At 39.8% G+C, this 21,607-nt stretch overlaps 1 protein-coding gene and 1 non-coding gene across 3 annotated transcripts in view; both read left to right on the top strand.

Moving 5' to 3' along the window:
- Positions 1 to 21,607, top strand: part of LSAMP (limbic system associated membrane protein) — a 701,079-nt gene that overhangs the window by 237,423 nt on the left and 442,049 nt on the right. The gene's annotated exons all lie outside the window — the stretch shown is intronic.
- On the top strand, positions 8,580 to 8,652 carry TRNAK-UUU (transfer RNA lysine (anticodon UUU)). The gene has a single exon. It is a non-coding gene; the product is annotated as a tRNA-Lys (tRNA).

Here is a 21,607-nt window from a genome sequence, read left to right as displayed (position 1 = left end):
GACTAAAACTATAAAGAAAATACTTTCAAAGAAAACACTTTCAAAAGAAATTTTGATATTTTTGTTTGTGAAATTTCCATGATAAAGCTAACTTACAAATAATGAAAATGAAACTGGAGAAAATTAATTGTGGGATTTATTCAAATTTTTATTTGAATTTAAATATGTGTTTGGATTTAAATTTGTCAAACATTTTTATAACTTTTTAAATTCAGACATATTCACTGATTCCTAGAGTAATATGATAGAGCTGATGTTACCTAAATGCTTCTTCAAGTCCTTATTTGAAAAGCCTGTAGGAAATACTGGAGAAGGCAATGGCACCCCACTCCAGTACTCTTGCCTGGAAAATCCCATGGACCGAGGAGCCTGGTGGGCTCCAGTCCATGGGGTCGCAAAGAGTCGGACATGACTGAGTGACTTCACTTTCACTTTTCACTTTCATGCATTGGAGAAAGAAATGGCAACCCACTCCAGTGTTCTTGCCTGGAGAATCCCAGGGACGGGGTAGCCTGGTGGGCCGCCGTCTATGGGGTCGCACAGAGTCAGACACGACTGAAGCGACTTAGCAGCAGCAGTAGCAGTAGGAAATACTGGATGAGAAAATGAATCAGGGATTGAGCCCAGGTCTTTCACATTGCAAGCAGATTCTTTACCAGTTGAACCAAAAGTGAAGCCTGAAGAGGCTATCTGCTGACCCTAATGCTCTCACCTTCCTTCATGAGTAAATGGGGGATTAAGTTAATCTCCTTTTGAGAGTCCAGGCTAGTTTTCTTATAGCACCCACATTTGCTTTACTTGATATATTTTCCACATGATGGCACTTAGAATTGGCTTCCCTTATTTTGCCACATTCTTTTAGCATTTGACAAGAATGAAGTAATCACGGCCACTACCGAAACAACAGCACTACTGATGAGAATCACAGTAGTAGTAATAACTATCATTTAATTGAGTACTTGGACTTCCCTGGTGACTCAGTGGTAGAAAACTTGCCTGTGAATGCAGAAGACCCAGGTTCTATTCCTGGGTTAGGAACTTCCCCTCGAGGAGGGAATGGCAACCCACTTCAGTATTCTTGCCTGGAGAATTCCCTAAACAGAGGACCCTGGTGGGCTACAGTCCATGGTGTTATGAAAGAGTAATACATGACTTTGCAATTAAACAAAAACAATTGAGTACTTACTCCATGTACCTACTACTGTATTACACATTATTTTTCAGGCCCATTTAATCACCATATTTAGTAGACATTATTATACCTTTATTTTACATATAAGAAAAGTGAGACGCAGAGAGTCCAGTGCTTTGTCTAAAGTGACACGATCAATAAAGGTGAAGCCTGAAATCAAAGCTCGGTCTGTCTTAATTGCAGAGATTGAGTTGTAACTATTCTACTGATGCTAAAGGTGAGGTTCTGCATTTGGGTATGTTTCCTCTTTCACAGTTATGTATCCTTTAAGAATGATTAATATATTGTTTAACCTTGACAACATTGATTTATAATCACATTCTGTCACAGGATCATAGAGAAAGCAAAGGAATTCCAGAAAAACATCTGCTTCATTGACTATGCTAAAACCTTTGACTGTGTGGAACACAACAAAATGTGGAAAATTCTTAAAGAGCTGGGAATATCATACCACCTTAACTGTCTCCTGAGAAAGCTGTATGTAGGTCCAGAAGAACAGTTAGAACCAGACATGGAAAAACAGATTGGTTCAAAATTGGGAAGGGAGTACATCAAGGCTGTATATTGTCACCCGCTTATTTAACTTACATGCAGAATACCTTATGCAAAATGATGGGCTGGATGAATCACAGGCTGGAATCAAGACTGTGTCAGGAAAAATATCAACAAACTCAGATATGCAGATAATCCACTCTAATGGCAGAAAGCGAAGAGGAATGAGAGAGTCTCTTGATGAGGGTGAAAGAGGAGTGTGCAAAAGCTAGCTTAAAACTCAACCTTCTAAAAATGAAGATCATGTCATACAGTCGCAACACTGCATGGCAAATAGATGGGGGAAAAGTGAAAAAAGTGGCAGATTTTATGTTCTTGGGCTCCAAAATCACTGCAGACGTTGACTGCAGCCATGAAATTAAAAGATGCTTGCTCCTTGTGACCAACCTAGACAGAGTACTAACGAGCAGAGACATCACTTTGCTGACAGGTCTGTATGGTCAAAGCTATGGTCTTTCCAGTATTCGTGTCCAGCTGTGAGAGTTGGACCATAAAGAAGACTGAGCACCAATGATTTGATGCTTTCAAATTGTGGTGCTGGAAAAGACACTTGAGAGACCCTTAGAGAGCCAGGAGATCAAATCAGTCAACGCTAAAATAAATCAATGCTGAATATTCATTGGAAGGACTGATGCTGATGCTGAAGCTCCAATACTTTGGCCCCCTGATATGAAGAGCTGACCTATTGAAAAAGACTCTGATGCAGGGAAAGACTGAGGGCAGAAGAAGAAGGGGGCAACAGAGAATGAGATGGTTGGATGGCATTACCAGCTCAGTGGACATGAATTTGAGCAAACTCTGGGAGATAGGGAAGGACATGGAAGCCTGGTGTGCTGCAGTTGATGGGGTCACAGCATAGGACACAGTTTAGCAATTGAACAATTGTCACAGGAGGCTTTATGAAGGGATGTCTTCTCTGATACTTTGCACCATCTTCAAGAAGAGTTTTGATGAGTGTGGGAAAAACTATGGCTCACTTAAAAAGGATTAAAAAAGCAAACAAATGAAGTTTAGAGAAACCATCAGGAATAATGTTTTCTTCCTTTTGAAGGCAGGCTTGGCTTACCTTGTTCATGGGGTTCTCAAGGCAAGAAGTGGTTTGCAATTCCCTTCTCCAGTGGAGCACGTTTTGTCAGAACTCTCTGAAGAGTATGAAAACTCACTGAACAGTATGAAAATTCTCTGAACAGTATGTAAAGGCAAAAATATCTGACACTGAAAGATGAACTCCTCAGATTGGTAGGTGCCCAATGTGCTACTGGAGAAGAGTGGAGAAATAACTGCAGAAAAATAAAGAGATGGAGCCAAAGTGAAAATAACACCCAGTTGTGGATGTGACTGGTGATGGAAGTAGTGTTGGATGCTTTCAAGAACAATATTGCATAGGAATCTGGAATGTTAGGTCCACGAATCAAGGTAAATTGGAAGTGGTCAAACAGGAGATGGCAAGAGTGAACATCAACATTTTAGGAAACAGTGAAATAAAATGGACTAGGATGGGCAAATTTAATTCAGATGACCATTATATCTACTACTGCGGGCAAGAATCCCTTTGAAGAAGAAATGGGGTAGCCCTCATAGTCAATGAAAGACTCTGAAATGCAATACTTAGGTGCAGTCACAAAAATGACAGAATGATCTCAGTTTGTTTCCAAGGCAAACCATTCAGTATCACAGTAAGGCATGTCTGTGCCCCAACCACTAATCCAAAGAAGCTGAAGTTGAGCAGTTCTATGATGACCTACAAGACTTAATAAAACTAACACCAAAAAAGATGTCCTTTTGATTATAGGGAAATGGATTACAAAAGTAGGAAGTCAAGAGATACCTGGAGTAACAAGCAAGTTTGGCCTTGCAGTACAAAATGAAGCAGGGCAAAGCCTAACAGAGTTTTGTTGAGAGAATGCACTGGAATAGCAAGCGCCCTCTTCCAACAACACAACATACAACTCTACAAATGGACATCACCAGATGGTCAATACTGAAATCAGATTGATTATATTCTTTGCAGCCGAAGATGGAGAAGCTCTATAAATCAGCAAAAACAAGACCAAGAGCTGACTGTGGCTCCAATCAAAAATGCCTTATTGACAAATTCAGACTTAAATGGAAGAAAGTAGGTAAAATCCCTAGACCATTCAGATATGACTTAAATCAAATCCCTTACAATTATGCAGCGAAAGTGACAAATAGATTCAAGGGATTAGATCTGATAGACAGAGTTCCTGAAGAACTATGGATGGAGGTTCATGATATTGTACAGGAGGCAGTGACCAAGACCATCACCAAAAAGAAAAAAACAGGCAAAATGGTTGTCCGAAGAGGCCTTACAAATAGCTGAAAAAAGAAGAGAAGCTAAAGGCAAAGGAGAAAAGGAAAACTATGCCCATCTGAATGCAGAGTTCCAAAGAAGAGCAAGGAGAGATAGGAAAGCCTTCCTCAGTGATCAGTGCAAAGAAAAAAACAATAGAATGGGAAAGACAAGAGATCTCTTCAAGAAAATTAGAGAAACCAGAGAAACCTATATGCAGATCAGGAAGCAACAGTTAGAACTGGACATGGAACAACAGACTGATTCCAAATAGGACAAGGAGTACGTCAAGGCTGCATATTGTCACCCTGCTTGTTTAACTTATATGCAGAAGGCAATGGCACCCCACTCCAGTACTCTTGCCTGGAAAATCCCAGGGACAGAGGAGCCTGGTGGGCTGCAGTCCATGGGGTCACTAAGAGTCGGACACGACTGAGTGACTTCACTTTCACTTTTCACTTTCATGCATTGGAGAAGGAAATGGCAACCCACTCCAGTGTTCTTGCCTGGAGAATCCCAGGGACGGGGGAGCCTGGTGGGCTGCCATCTATGGGGTTGCACAGAGTCGACACGACTGAAGTGACTTAGCAGCAGCAGCAGAGTACATCATGAGAAACACTGGGCTGGAAGAACCACAAGCTGGAATCAAGATTCCTGGGAGAAATCTCAATAACCTCAGATATACAGATGACACCACCCTTATGGCAGAAAGTGAAGAGGAAATAAAAAGCCTCTTGATGACAGTGAAAGAGGAGAGTGAAAAAGTTTTCTTAAAGCTCAACATTCAGAAAACGAAGATCATGGCATCTGGTCCCATCACTTCATGGGAAATAGATGGGGAAACAGTGGAAACAGTGTCAGACTTTATCTTTTGGGCTCCAAAATCACTGCAGATGGTGATTTCAGCCATGAAATTAAAAGATGCTTACTCCTTGGAAGGAAAGTTATGACCAAGCTACACAGCATATTCAAAAGCAGAGACATTACTTTTCCAACAAAGGTCTGTCTAGTCAAGGCTATGGTTTTTCCAGTACTCATATATGGATGGACATGAGTTTGGGTAAACTCTGGGAGTTGGTGATGGACAGGGAGGCCTGGTGTGCTGCGATTCATGGGGTCGCAAAGAGTCGGACATGACTGAGCGACTGAACTGAAGGGAACATTTCATGAAAAGATGGGCACAATAAAGGACAGAAATGGTATGGACCTAACAGAAGCAAAGATATTAAGAAGTGGCAAGAATACACAGAACAGCTGTACAAAAAAGATCTTCATGACCCAGATAATCACGATGATGTGATCACTTTCTTAGAGCCAGACATCCTGGAATGTGAAGTCAAGTGGGCCTTAGGAAGCATCACTACGAACAAAGCTATGGAAGTGATGAAATTTCAGTGGAATTATTTCAAACCCTAAAAGATGATGCTGTGAAAGTGCTGCACTCAATATGCCAGCAAATTTGGAAAACTCAGAAGTGGCTACAGGACTGGAAAAAATCAGTTTTCATTCCAGTCCCAAATAAAGGCAATGCCAAAGAGTGCTCAAACTGCCACACAATTGCACTCATCTCATACACTAGGAAAGTAATCCTCAAAATTCTCCAAGCAAGGCTTCAATGGCTCATGAACTGTGAACTTCCATATGATGACTCTGGAATTAGTAAAGGCAGAAGAACCAGAGATCAAATTGCCAACATCCTTTGGATCATAGAAAAAGCAAAAAGTTCTAGAAAAACTTCTGCTGGATTGACTACACCAAAGCCTTTGACTGTGTGGATCACAAGGAACTGTGGAAAATTCTTAAAGAGATGGGAATACCAGACCACTGACCTGCCTCCTGAGAAATCTGTATGCAGGTCAAGAAGCAAGACTTAGAACTGGACATGGAACAATGAACTGGTTCCACATTGGGAAAGGAGTACCTCAAGGCTTTATAATGTCACCTTGCTTATTTAACTTAAATGCAGAGTGCATCATGCAAAATCCTGGGCTGGATGAAGCTCAAGCTGGAATCAAGATTACCAGCAGAAATATCAATAACTTCAAATATGCAGATGACACCAACTTTATGGCAAAAAGCAAAGAGCAACTAAAGAGTCTCTTGATGAAAGTGAAAGAGGAGAGTCAAAAAGTTAGCTTAAAACTCAGCATTCAGAAAACTAAGATCATGGCATCTGGTCCCATCACATTATGGCAAATAGATCAGGCAACATGAAAACAGTAACAGACTTTATTTTCTTGGGCTCCAAAATCACTGCAGATGGTGACAGAAACCATGAAATTAAAAGACCGTTGCTCCTTGGAAGAAGAGCTATGACCAACCTAGACAGCATATTAAAAATCAGAGACATTACATTGCCCACAAAGGTCTGTCTAGTCAACGCTATGGTTTTTTCCAGTAGTCATGTGTGGATGTGAGATTTGGACTATATGGAAAGCTGAGCACCAAAGAATTGGTGCTTTAGAACTGTAGGGTTGGAGAAGACTCTTGAGAGTCTCTTGGACTGCAAGAAGATCAATCCTAAGAGGGATGGTATGGGGAGGGAGGAGGGAGGAGGATTCAGGATGGGGAACACATGTATACCTGTGGCGGATTCATTTTGATATTTGGCAAAACTAATACAATTATGTAAAGTTTAAAAATAAAATAAAATTTAAAAAAAAAAAGGAAATCAATCCTGAATATTCATTGGAAGGACTGATGTTGAAGCTGTACCTCCAATACTTTGGCCAACTGATGCAAAGAACTGACTCATTGGAAGAGACCCTGGTGCTGGGCATGATTGAAGGCAGGAGGAGAAGGGGATGACAGAGAATGAGATGGTTGGATGGTATCACCGGTTCAATGGACATGAGTTTGAGCAAGCTCAGGAAGTTGTTGATCGACAGAGTAGCCTGGTGTGCTACAGTCCATTAGATTGCAAAGAATTGGACACAGCTGAGTGACTGAACTGAACTTGGCTTACCTTGGTCTTCTCTGGTGACTTAGATGGTAAAGAATCTGCCTGTTGTGCAGGAGACCTGAGTTTGATCCCTGGTTCAGGAAGATCTGCTGGGGAAGGGAATGACAATCCATTCCAGTATCCTTGCCTGGAGAATTCTATGGCTAGAGAAGCCTGGCAGGCCACACCTAGTACGTGTGCTCACAAAAAGTTGGACACAACTGAATGACTAACACAGTTTACTTACCTTGCACATCTATATTTTGCATTTTATGTCTGGCTTGGACTAGTTTTTCCAAACAAACCAAAACAAAAACAGCTTGTGCTCCCTATGTACAAATATATAGCATGTGTTTAATTAGATACATCTTTGTATATGGTTAATATGAGTTAGTAGAATGCTTTATCTTCAGTCTATTTTGAAGCAGTACCAGCATGACTGAATTTTGATGACTTTTAAAATCACAGCTGTTGGAATGCTTGGCAAAATTATGTGATTGAAAGTTATGACCCTTTAAAATATGAGTCATCTCTCATTTTTGTTGCTCATTACCTAATAGACAGTAAGTGGGAATATATCTTCCATGTGTGAGCTGTCATTCATAAAATTCATAAATACGGTGGCAGGGAAGAGAGACTAGAAGAAGAAGGAGGGTGGTGAAATGATAATAGAAATAAGAGGAGAGAGAGGAGAGGAAAAGCCTTCCCTGGTGGCTCAGATGATAAAGGATATGGCTGCAATGCAGGAGACCCCGTTTCGATCCCTGGGTCGGAAAGATCCCGAGAGAAGGAAATGGCAACACACTCTAGTATTCTTGTCTAGAAAATCCCACGGACAGAGGAGCCTGGTGGGCTACAGTCTATAAAATCGCAAAGAGTAGGACACGACTGAGTGACTAATATGAAAAGGAAAATGGAGACGTTGAAGAGAAGGGAAAATTCTGTTCTAAGAGACAAACTTGAGTCTAAAAATGTATTTTCAGACACAATTTAAACAATGTAAAAATGGACTTTGAATGTATGTTATATGCACTCATTTAAGCATCTGATATGAATCTGGTACTGTGCTAATTTATGGTGATGAAGAAAATGGACATGCAACTTGGAGACAAGAGAGGGAAGTAACTGTTTACCCCAAAGCACTATATAAATGCATATTCTGATTAATGCTATAGTGAAATTATGCCTGGAGGGATAGGTCTTTAGATTGGGTGATCTGGTCAGACCACTCCAGAGTGAGTGAGTGGAGTGAAGTTGCTAAGTCGTGTCCGACTCTTTGTGACCCTGTGGACTGTAGCCCACCAGGCTCCTCCGTCCATGGGATTCTCCAGGCAAGAACATTGGAGTGGGTTGCCATTTCCTTCTCCAGGGGATCTTCCCAACCCAGGGATTGAGCCCAGGTCTCCGGCATTGCAGGCAGACGCTTTAACCTCTGAGCCACCAGGGAAGCCCAAGAAGTGGTTAAAGTGAGGCCAGAAAGATGAAAGAGTTCTACTTTTGTGAAGAGCAATGCAAGAGCAGCTGCAGAGGTGTCATTTGTATCACAAATTTCCCCAAAAGACTCTTTACAGCTGGCTTAGGGAGCCTGGATAGCTCATTTGGTAGAGCATCAGATTTTTAATCTGAGTGCCTAGGGTTCAAGTCCCTGTTCAGGTGACAAGGTCTCATTTGGGGCTTTCCTGCTAACTCAGCTGGTAAAGAATCTTCTGTAATGCAGGAGACCCCGGTTCGATCCCTGGGTCAGGAAGATCCTCGGGAGAAGGGAACGGTTACCTACTGCAGTGTTCTGGCCTGGAGAATTCCATGGACTGTATAGTCCATGGGGTTGCAAAGAGTTGGACATGACTGAGCGACTTTCACTTTCTTTGTTCAAATTACTATCAAAGTCCATTTATTGCACAGTTTCAGTTACAGCGGGGAAAATTTGTTCCTGATCAGTAAATCAAAAGCAGTGTAGATTCATTTATTTAACAAGTATGGATTGATACTAAGCACTCACTATAGGAAAGATATGCTGTCCCAGGTGCTGAATGACAATGGCGAACAAAAAAAGACAGGGAATCACTCAGAAGTTCATTCTAGGGCTGGCAGCACTCGCACAGAGCATCATTATCTGATCAGTGTTGCTTCAGGCCAGATGGGCTGATGGCGTGAGACCCTCAGGAAGGATATGAGGCTGCCTTTTCCTGTGTGCCTTTTGACTTCCGTAGAGTTGATAAGGCTTTTCCTCAGATCTCAACATTTTTATTATATGTTGTTTACTCGTTACATGTTTATTGGCACTTTATAGACCAAAGTGATCAATGAAGACCTAGAAAATGAACAGGCTCCAAAGGTTTTCAGAAGAACAGAACATTTTTGCACCCAGAAAAATATATCCTCTTTGTTTGCCTTAAGAAAAAAATATTTATTTTATCTAGTTCTGGATTCCTTATGCTTTTGTCAGATATCACTGGAATCTGCTCAGTGCACTGAAAATTTCTTATAGGAAAAGGAGGTAATTGAGGATGAGTCTTTTTTTGTTAAAGAAGCCCTTAGAAGTTTCTTGCCTGTGTTATATGTGAGACGGAGTGAAGAAATCTTGTGAAATGCTTGATTATCCACAGAAGAAGAATATAATATAATTAAGCGAGTTTTACTAGTTTTATTATTTTCTGGGCATGGTTTAAAATAATTATGGTTGGGTACCACAAATAGTGGTTCCTTGAAATAGCTAACTTGGACGCCTAGTAGGGAGGTTATGATCTTGGACTTGTGAGCCTAGTTGAGTCATTAAGTAACAGAGAGCAAAATCTAATTAAATTTGACATCCTCACATGGGGAATCATACCCACAGGTAGTACTACGGCATGAAACTTCCAGAAGGATTTTTTTTTTTTTTTAAGAAAATTCATTAGAAGAGACTGAGGGGGGGAGTTGGAAAATGAAAATTTATGAAATCTGCAAAGGAGCCGCTTTCCAGTATTCCCCTCGAGAAAGAATTAGAGCTGTGAAAGTTTGCAAAAGGTTATATAATCTTCTATGTAGTTGGCGGCATGAATGGTCAGACCTCAGGCGGCCACATTGTGGAACTGGAATCACCATGAACCTTAAGAAGTCTCTCCTGTAGCTAAATGCTATCACATTCACACAAGGTGTCATTAGGGAATGCAGCCCCTTTTTGTTGCTGGACAAAGGTACTCTAATATCGTCATTTAACACCATCTTCAAAAGAATCACACACAATATCATCACTTTAATAAAAACTCATTTCACTTTTTCATATTTCTTTCAAATTGCTGACCATATGAATGATATTTTACATAGTTTGAGATATTAATATACAAACCATTTTCTGATTTGCTTTTCTATTTAACATGATAGCCTAAACATACGGCTTCCCTCGTGGCTCAGTCGGTAAAGAATCTGCCTGCAATGCAGCAGAAGTGGGTTTGATCCCTGGATTGGGAAGATCCCCTGGAGAAGGAAGTGGCAACCCACTCCAGTACTCTTGCCTGGGAAATCCTATGGACAGAGCAGCCTGGTGGGCTACAGTCCATGGGGTTGCAAGAGTCAGACATGACTTAGTGACTAAACCACCACCATATTTTAATGTTAAGCAGCTTATGTATTTTAAGATTCAGTGGCTTTATAATATTCAAATGAATTAATAAGCCATACTAGATCAATCTCCTATACTTGGATGTTTATATTGGGTCTAATTTTTGATTACTATAGATAAATTTCAATTGTTTTTTAACCAATTTAAATAGTTTTGGTATAAAGCAAGTGCTTAATAAATATTTGGTGATGAGACTTTCTTGGCTAGTATTGTCAGGAATGTCATTCTGATTTTGGAATCTCAATTCCTTATCCAAAGATTTGTACATTTTACAATGTGACCAAATTATGTGAGTACCTTTTACTGTCAGCCTCTCCAGTATTTGTTACCCTGTTGGTGGCGGATTCGTTTTGATGTTTGGCAAAACTAATACAGTGTTTGAGGTTTAAAAATAAAATAAAATTAAAAAAATAAATAAATAAAATGAATCTAGGTTAATAGTTCCTTTAGTTTGCATGCATTGTGTCTGTTATACTAAAGAATACTTTACCCTTTGTGTAATTCTTATATTTTTTAAAAGAGGATTTTTTTGTGTGGAAAAATTACAGAGATCTGTTTAGAAAATGGGTGAGATGGTGAAACATGAGAAGAAAGAGCCGAGGTAAGGACGATGTTAAATTCCTTCTCAGAGCCCACCCCTAGTTTCTATAAGTGGGGCACATCACTTTTCTTCATCTTCTTGTCCCCAAGCCCCTTTGTGCTCTGCTCAAGGAGCACAGCTCTCAAATGTAGCTCTTACTGCCCAGACTTCACACCCAGACTGAAAGTCCAACCTACAAAATTAGAATGCAAAATTATGAGTTTAAGCCTTTTCCTCCCTCACAGTTAAATAGCTAGATATAGAAATGTGTTTATGCCCTGAAGGGGATACTTTAAAAATTTAAAATGAGCACCAAATACGTAGTTATTAAAAAGTAATTTCATCCATGGCAGGCAACTGTCAGCCCATAGGATGTAGTGCTGTGGAAATAAAAAAAGTATCTAATTGTTTTTTTGAAGTCATAAAATTGGCATAATATCATAGAATGTTAAAGCTGCAAGAGGTCCTAGAGATCACCCTCATTTTATAAATGAGGAGCCACATTCAGAGAGTGGTGACATTCCAGAAATCATGGAGCTTAGCGTTGGAGCTGGAGCTAGAACCCAGAGCAGTGAATTTGCACAACCTCATCTTTATGGGACTGTCTTCTGGGAAGAGAAGCAGCAGCCAATTTCAAGTACGGAGGTGAAACTGGCTTTTAAGGCTCTGCTCTTAATAGATGCTTAATAAGTATCTTTCATATGAATTCCAACACTCTGAAACTGTGACCAAAAAGTCTTTCGAAGATGAACAATAGAAAAAGACCATGTCATTGGGTTTACCACCACCCCTGTGACCACACGCACACATGCACGCGCGCACACACACACACACACTTGTTCAAAGAATGTTACACAGAGGTTTTCAAGCTATTCTCTAAAAACTTGTGTATTCCTTGGCATCTCTTGAGGGTCACAGTGAGGACGGAGATAGTGAGACACCAGTCTTTAATCAGCACGGCTCTGCCAGTGTCTGTAACATCTAGCAAACTCTGTAAGGTTTTGTGTTCAGAAAGGCTCTGCCTCTCTCAAGCATATAGGCACACATGTATGTGCCCATATGTATGCACATTTGGAAGCTACTGATCTAGATGAGTTATCTAATTTTACCAGCAAATCCCTGGAGGCTCAAGACAGCTGGCATGGCTGTGTGACCTCCCTGGTTGTTAGGAGGTGAGAAGGGAAAGGGCTACAATCAGAAATCCTGAGGTTCTTAGTACGAAGCCTGCCTCTGTTAGTTTATCAGATTTGTTAACTCGGACCAGTTATTTAACTTGATGAGTCTCTATTTTCTTGTTTATGAAATGGGATGCGGTTCATGGGTCGCAAAGAATTGGACACGACTGAGCGACTGAACTGAACTGCGTTTTTTCTATAGGATAGTACCTTAAAATGAAATGAAGTGTGTGTGTGTGTGTGTGTGTGTAAACTGGTAATTTCAGTATTAGAAAAAAATGTTTCGATTGTTTTTGTCATTTTCCCATTTCTTTGTCTCAGGGTCAGGGCTGGAACCATGCTTTCTGCATCCCACTGAATACTCTTTTGACTACAGAATGGCTGGTCATCCTGCTCGTGTCAGAATTGTTTCCAATCCCTGGTGCTTGATTCTGGTAGGAGCTATGTGGGCCCCACATCCCTTATCTCATTCCTCAGTTCCAGTTTGAGAAATAGAAATCCTGAAAACTCCTAAAGTTATGGTGCCTGCGAACCCATAATCGCTGCTCCATATCACAACAAATTCTGAGAAATGATAGGAATAAGAAACTGGCATCTTGAACTGTCCACCTCTTCCAATGCTGGTAGCACAAAATGTCCCTAAGTCACAGTACTCTCTTTTTTAGTGACTGACAAATTATCCTCTATTATACATTTTCCCATATTTAGCTTCTGTTCCAACCTCAATTTCTTTCATCTCTTGTCATTGCACCTCCTCCTCTGGTTCTTTGTTCCTTTTGGAACAATCGTGTGTGTGTGTGTGTGTATTACACACAATATGTATTTGTTTGCACATATATGTGCATACCATGCACACAGACAGGTATGCAAATGACAGGGCAGAATGGCAAGATACTTTATTAAAATGTATGTAGTTCTTTTGCTACTAGGGCTCAAGGGCAGAAGCATAAGCTGTTACCAATAAAAAATTTGAGCCCACTCAGAGTCAAGTTAAAAAGCTGAAGACTGATTACACGGTACTAAAAATTAAAGCAGAACGGGGAGAGAGGCAGCCCATTTAAAAGAGAAGCACCTGGTCGTGGGAGATTATCAGTGAACTCCACGCAGTACTGCTGGGTACAGAGAAGACCTCAGTGCTGTAAAATTGGGAAGCAAATTCATCAAATCTGTGTCAAACTGTTGGCAGGTGGGGAACACAGTGGGATAAGGGAGATGCAGTGGTGGCAAGAAGCATTTTAAATTAGTGAAACTGTGAGTATGTTCTGGTGACAAATAACTAGGAGAAACCCACTCTTTTTATACTTTCTAAAACAAAGTTCATCAGATAAACCCTTTTAAGATCCATTGCATTCCATAGGTAATATGTTGACTGTGGTCCGTGTTATTTCCTCCTGGGATGGATTGCATCATTAGTCTGCATTAGTTTTATTTTTTGTTTTGTTTTTTTTTTTTTAATTTTATTTTATTTTTAAACTTTACATAATTGTATTAGTTTTGCCAAATATCAAAATGAATCTGCCACAGGTATACATGTGTTCCCCACCCTGGACCCTCCTCCCTCCCCATACCATCCCTCTGGGTCGTCCCAGTGCACTAGAAGAGTGGGATCCATCCTTCCATATAGTCACCTTCCAAGAGCAAGAGGGCCATGAGATGGTGGAAAAAGCAGACTTATAGACTAGATTTAAAACTAATGCACTGCTTGGGGCTAGTGCATTAGTTTTAAATCTAGTCTATAAGTCTGCTTTTTCCACCATCTCATGGCCCTCTTGCTCTTGGAAGGTGACTATATGGAAGGATGGATCCCACTCTTCTCCTCTATCCCCTCCCCAAATCCCCACACTTGCCTCCCACTCCTGAGCACCATGACCAAAGGTTCCACATCCACTATTCTTTCTTGCATTGGCAGATTGTTCGGTAGCGTCTTCACATGCTGATTGATTTTAAGACTTGAACTGCTTTGTGTCCATTTTAAAATTGTGCTGTCCTTTCACCTGAACCTCTGTGGAAATAAAAGCCTCTTCCAAACCTATGAACTAAATATTTCACTATCCTTTGGGTTATGGCCTGTGGTGGAAACCCTTTAGGGTTTCCCATGGTCCTCTCTCATCCCCATAGCAGCACATGGGCAGATATGAGTAGTGTGATATGGAGGTTGGGAACAAAAGCACCAGGATTAGAAATACTTGATTTAAATCATTAATTGGGTGAATTACTTAAACTTTTTAATTCTCAGTTGCCCCATTTGTAATTGGAGATACAAATATCCTCATAAAATTTTTGTGCAAAATAAGCAAATACTGTATAAAATGTTTAGCATAGTGCTTTGTATGTGGTATCATTTTAAAGCAAATGACTAGAAAACTGAAATCCACTGGGCTTCTTCCCACTAGATATAAACTCCTTGGAGCAGAGACTATGTAAGTATCTGTGCAGAACATAGTAGGCACTTAATTAATTTGGAAGTAATGAGTGCAAGAATGCATGCATTTATGAACAAATCATAAAACTAGAGTTCAGAAGATCAAATAACTTGCCCAAAGTCATCCATTATTAAAAGAGCTGGCGTTGAAGCTAAAAGTACTTTATTGTGTACTACTTACTAGTCAGTCTTCTGTAACATAAATGCTTTCTTTAGTTTCTTTACTTCATGGAGGATAAGCCCTTGCTTTTTCAAGCACAATTCCTGGAGCTTTACAGGCTTGGTGATAAAAACAGCCATAAATCTCGGGGACTTGATTGTAAAGGGTTTTGGCACAATTACCTGCATGAATTTATCTGTTTGGTGAAGGTGTGGGCTCAAACCACAACAGCCACCAGCAGTGAGAACTCATCTCCTGAGCCTTAATTAAAACAGTCCTTGGAGAATACAACTGCCTCAGGAAGTGCCAGAAATCTAGTCGGAAAGCTTCCTGATTGTGATATTTCCAATGTCATATTGCGGATTCAAGAAACTTGGGTGTTTGGAATAAGTTTAGGATAAGAACAGCCTCACTTTAAGTGCTTATCTTAACCACCAAACCATCTGTTCTTCTCCCGTCGTGGTTCCATGTGCTGTTGTACATAAGAGCAAGCGTTCCTCTCCCTGTCCCATTTTGCATCCGAACAAGATCTATTTCCAAAGTAGCTTATTTTCCTCCTTTCTCCATCATGAAAAGCAAAGCTAGCTGTGAACTTTTCAGCAGAACTGAAAGAATCTTCTTCACCTCTTTCCTTTTTAAATTGATTTTTAAAATCTATTTACTTATTTTTGTCTGGGCTGGGTTTTCATTGTTGTGCAAGCTTTTCTCTAGTTGCAGCAAGTGGGGGCTACTTTCTAGTTGCAGTGCCCAGGCTTCTCACTGCAACGGTTTCCTTTTCTACAAATGGGCTCTAAGGGGCAAGCTTCAGTAGTTGCGGCTGCCGGGCTCTAGAGCACAGGCTCAATAGTTGTGGTGCACAGGCTTAGTTGTTCCACTATGACATGTGGGGTCTTCCTGAATCAGGGCTTGAACCCACGTTTCCTGCATTGACAGGTGAATTGTTTACCACTGAGCCATCAATGAAGCCCTTTCTTCACTTCTTTCTAATAGCTCCTTCCCAAACTCCTCCTTCCTAAATCTCTTGCTTTAAACTAGTAGTTATTTCAGTGTGGTTGCCTCCTCCCTCCTTTTTTTTTTTTTTTTTTTTTTACTATTCACAGCTAATTCGTTATTATGCCTATTATTTTTTCTCTAAACAATGCCTCGTGTCTCTAGTATATCATCTCATCATTAGATTATTACACACATCTTTTCTGTTTCCCTGCTTCTAGATTCTCCCACGTTCATGCCATCTCAGAAAAGATGGAAGAGTAATTGGTTTCAGATAATAAAGCAGGGCTATCAGAAAAAAAATAAGAAAAAGATAATTTGATCATGTGCCCTATTACAAGATGTACAGTGCCCAAAACAAGGGCAGTGAATGTCGCTTTTCATCCCTGTCCTCATCAGGGCATACCTAGAGTAGCACATTCAATTCTGGGCACATTTAAGGAACATCAACAAACTGAAGAAGACTCATTACAGGGTGACCCAGATGGCAGTGGGCCTGGATGTCATGAGAGGTAAGAGCCAAATTAAAAACCCTGAGGGAGTTCATTTGAAAACAGAAACACTAAAGGAAAACAGGACAAACTAAGAGTTAAAGGAATGTTACGTAATAGGAGGAGTAAACTTTTTTTTTTTTGTCACTTGCAAGAATAACACTTAAACCACTGACGGGAGACTAGGGTTAGTTGGATTTCAGATCCATCTAAGGAAGAAACCACTCATGTTTGATCTCTATAAAAAGTGATGCACACCTTTGTGAGACAGTGACTTTCCTGTAGCAGAAGCGAGTGCCTGAAAACGTACTTCACATTTTGTAGGATGTATTCAGTTATAGAGAAGGCAAATAGACTGCATGACCTCTTGGATTATCTGCAATGCTAAATGATTGTGATTCTTCCATATATGAATCTTGTTATTCACCATTTTCTTTCTTTTACACTTTTTGTTTGTTTTTATAAACAGATTTATTGAGGTGGATTTTACATATAAAAATCACTAACATTGGAGCTTTTCAAGACTTTCCTAGAAGTTTTAAGTTGACAGCAAAATTGAGAGGCACAGAGATTTCCCAAGTACCTCTTGTCCCCACACATGAATGGCTTCCCCATTATCAACATCCTCTACTAGAGTGGCACTTTTGTTACAGTTGTTGAGCCTACCTTGATACATAATCACCCAAAGTCCATAGTTTACCTTAAGGTTCATTCTTGGTATACTTTCTATTAGTTTAGACAAATGTGCAATGACATGTATCCATCATTATAGTATACAAACTATTTTCGCTGCCTTCAGTTCAGTTCAGTTGCTTAGTCGTGTCTGACTCTTTGTGACCCCATGGACTGCAGCATGCCAGGCCTCCCTGTCCATCGCCAACTCTCAGAATTTACTAGAACTCATGTCCATTGTGTCAGTGATGCCATCCAACCATCTCATCCTCTGTCATCCCCTTCTCCTCCTGCCTTCAATCTTTCCCAGCATCAGGGTTTTTTCAAATGAGTCAGTTTTTTGCATCAGGTGGCCAAAGTATTGGAGTGTCAGCTTTAACATCAGTCCTTCCAATGAATATTCAGGACTGATTTCCTTTAGCATGGACTGATTGGATCTCCTTGCAGTCCAAAGGACTCTTGAGAGTCTTCTCCAACACCACAGTTCAAAAGCATCAATTCTTCAGCGCTCAGCTTCCTTTATAGTCCAACTCTTGTATCCATACATGACTACTGGAAAAACCATAGCTTTGACTAGATGGACCTTTGTTAGCAAAGTGATGTCTACTTTTTAACATGCTGTCTAGGTTGGTCATAACTTTTCTTCCAAGGAGCAAGAAGTGTCTTTTAATTTCATGGCTGCAGTCATTATTTGATTTTGGATCCCAAGAAAATAAAGTCTGTTAGTATTTCCACTGTCTCCCCATCTATTTGCCATGAAGTGATGGGACCAGATGCCTTGATCTTAGTTTTCTGAATGTTGAGTTTTAAGCCAACTTTTTCACTCTTCACTTTCCCTTTCATCAAGAGGCTCTTCAGTTCTTCTTTGCTTTCTGCCATAAGAGTACCTTAAAGTTGGAGGCTTCTTATTTTTCCAGATTATTATATAGTTGGATTCATATAGTATATAGCCTTTTCACATTGATTTCTTTCACTTAGTAATGCACATTTAAGGTTATTCCATGTCTTTTCATGACTTCATAGCTCATTTCCCATTAATGTCAAATGATATTCCATTGTCTAGATGTACTCCAGTTAATTGTCCTTTCACCAACTGAAGAACATCTCAGTTGCTATTTATCACTTTCATAGTGAATTATTTTTGCTTTAATCCATTCAGTTGTCCCCACCTACCATGGTTTCTCCTGACTGATGTATCATTGCACATCCATACTGGACAATCTACATCTGTATCTCCCTCAAAGTCAGCTCAAAGTGTCCTCAAATTAAACTCACCTCTCTAGTTGGTTGGTACCTGAATTGGTTAGGGTTTAGGCTAAGAATCTGTAGCAAATGTACTAGGGAAAAAGATCAACAAGCAAACAAACAAAAGACAGTGGCGGAAATGTAAAAGAAAGTCATTCCTCTCTTGGGTAATAGCTCAGAAGCAGGCCGTCTTGATGAGGGTGGTTTTGCATGTTTAATAAATGGCTTCTGTGTCTGGCCCAGGAAACATTTCCTTTTCTCACCTTCTTGCAACAGTAGGCTCTTGGCAAGGTGCAAAGCAGTGCATGATCAATAATTTAAAGTGCAAACTTGGAAGTTGCATGTATCACCTTCACTCACATTGCCTTAACCAGAATTTAGTCTCATGGTTGCACTGACTGTAAGGAAGACTAGGGAGCAGAGACTTCCTTGAGTGGCCAGGGACCAGCTTATATTCCATTGCCAATGAAAGGGAGAATAGATCTTGGAGAACATCCCACAACTGATGAGGGTCACCCCTCAGAATTGGAAAAGCCCCTGATGCTTGGAAAGATTGAGGGCAAAAGGAGAAGGAGGGAGCAGAGGATGAGATGGTTGGATGGCATCACTGACTCAATGGACATGAGTTTGAGCAAACCCCAGGAGACAGTGAAGGACAGGGAAGCCTGGTGTGCCATAGTTCATGGGGTCACAAAGAATCCGACATGACTGAGCGACTGAACAACAACCTCTCAGAATTATTTACTTGAGGGTTTGTTGCTTTATTTTTTACCTTTTTTATAACAGTACATTTGGCTGTTCAGAATAATAATTTGCCACTGATTCTATTAAGAGTTTAGTAATAGGTTCATGTTTAAAATTTACAGTCTTAGATCTATCAGTAATTTTAACATTGTCCTTTTTCAGCATGAAGGTTCTGTGCTTTAAAATTAATGTCCCATAGTTCCTCTAAAAAGAGAATTGGCAAAAGACAGTGAACCTTCAGAATCTGTGAATATAGTTTGTGTGTTTGTGTGTGCTCAGTCATGTCTGACTCTTTGCAACCCCATGGACTGTAGCCCGCCAGGCTCCTCTGTCCATGGGATTCTCCAAGCAAGAACACTGGAACCCACATCTCCTATATTGGCCAGCAGCTTCTTTACCACTATGTCGCCTGGGAAGCCCCAAGGTGGCATGGTTTAAACTGTGCACCCCAAGGTACACGGTTTAAAATGTACAAATTGCAAAGTGATACACTGACAATTCTCCTAGTACTCCTGGCTTACTGATGAGACTTGAAATCTTCACATTTTCACACAGGTTCATTATTTGCTCATGAAAGCAACAGTATTTGGTGCTTAAAGGAACAAATTAGTCAGGTTCTCTGCAAAGTGCTCCTCCCCAGTGTATCTGCCTGCAGTTGCACCCATCCAACTGATGAAAAGGGAAGAGTGCTACATGGAACTAGCACTTACAGAAACTTGCAACTCCAAAGCCTGTTTGCATGACTTTTATAAGCTTTAAACATTAGTTAGATGGTTATTAAATGCTTAAGTAAACATTTGTTGTATCTAATCAACTCAGAAGGGTGTCTTTGAAGTTAATTTTACTTCTGTAGTTTCTTTGAAGTTTTATTTTGTCTCTAAACAAAATTCTCTAAATTAAATCTCTGCCTTAATAGGGTAAATGGTAAAAGTGAAATTGCATAGTGAATATGCTTAAAAAACTGTCAGTCTGGATGGATTAGTTTCTCAATTACTTCCTCCTCTATGCTGTTTAAAATTGGCTTTTCCTTCTGTTCTGATGTTTATCAGGAAATATTATGGTATTACCATAAATGGAAAGAAAACCTTCATCTTTCACATCTTTAAAATTTGCTCAAAGGTAACTTTGTCATCACTCCTGAATCATTTTGCACCTAAAACTGAACTTTGTGCATCTTTCCGATTGACTGATCATAAGCATTCTTTCAATTCCAACTTCCATTTATTTGATATCACAGCACACACGGTTCATTATTTCTCAGAAGTACTAGACTGTGAATTGCCTCATGGCTGCTCAACAAACTGTGTCAAGCAATAAAATCCTGCGTCACTGGATTGGGTAAAAGTCTGCTTCTTTGGCATTCTTTTCATAGTCTTTATCACAGAATCCAATTGTAACTTGACTTCTGTCTTCTATTACATGTGAGGAAGCACAATCAGAATACTGACAAAAACTTTTAACATGTAACACCAAGGTTTCCTGCTGTGGTCTCTCTATCCTTATCTGCACATTTTGTTTATGTCTGAAAATAAGGGCTGATAGATGGGAGAATCCTCATTAAACAAAGAGAGAGATGGACCTCTTCCTTCAAGATAAATTAGATAAATTCAGACCCCAAATTACTTGTCATTGTTTCTAAAGTGACTAGTTCTTGTAAATCCAGGACTCAAATCTGGAACATCTAATAAGAAGTCAATCACATACACATAAAGTCAGCACATCACTGCCCACTACCATATTTAATCTGTGAATAATGAATCAGCCCACATTATCCTCTTCTCGGATTCTCAGTATTTATTTTAAGTACCCTAAGAGCCCTTGGCTTCCCCATGTTTTGGGGTTGGCAGAGTTTAAAGTCAGTCTAGCTTAATATAAGCTTGATTATTGCTTTTTGATCATCCATCTTGGATTTTTCATTCAGTCATTCACTATTAGAAGTTTTCTGTACTACTGATGTAAACCATGTATTTATGTTTACAGATGATAATGATCACCATCAACATCATCACATAAAACATGGGACACTGAAGCTAGATACATAGTATTTATTTCTAAATAATTTCCTGTTAAGTGAGTAGTCAAAAGTAAAATCCCCAGATCTATCTGTTCAGTTTGAGACTCTAGACTAAGAACTAAATACCAGTTCATTGATCCCATTTTCTTTCCTTTGGACTCCAACTAAACTCTTATTAGTTCTCCAAAATTAAAGTCCCCTTCCCTGAAACACATTAGAACATATACACACACTGAAGCCTCAGTGGATGCCAAAGACAGCTCAGTTTGAAGCTTACTGCCTTAAATAATCCCACATGTATGAAAAAAAATGGAAAACTATATGTATGGGGAAAAACAAATAAAAGTATACATGCTTCTAAAAAGAGTAGAATTTAAAGAGGCATTTATATAAAAATAATTGAGAAAAAATTGATCGATTTTATATACATTCATAATACATTTTGTAAATTAGAATTAAAAGGAACTTTTTAACCTCATAAAGGAAATCACTAAAAATATAGGAAACTGTATAATGG

This window comes from Bubalus kerabau, chromosome 2 (assembly GCF_029407905.1).
Source record: "Bubalus kerabau isolate K-KA32 ecotype Philippines breed swamp buffalo chromosome 2, PCC_UOA_SB_1v2, whole genome shotgun sequence".
Classification (NCBI taxonomy): domain Eukaryota; kingdom Metazoa; phylum Chordata; class Mammalia; order Artiodactyla; family Bovidae; genus Bubalus; species Bubalus kerabau.
Note: the sequence above shows the minus strand (reverse complement) of the source record. Positions and strands in the feature narration are given on the sequence as shown.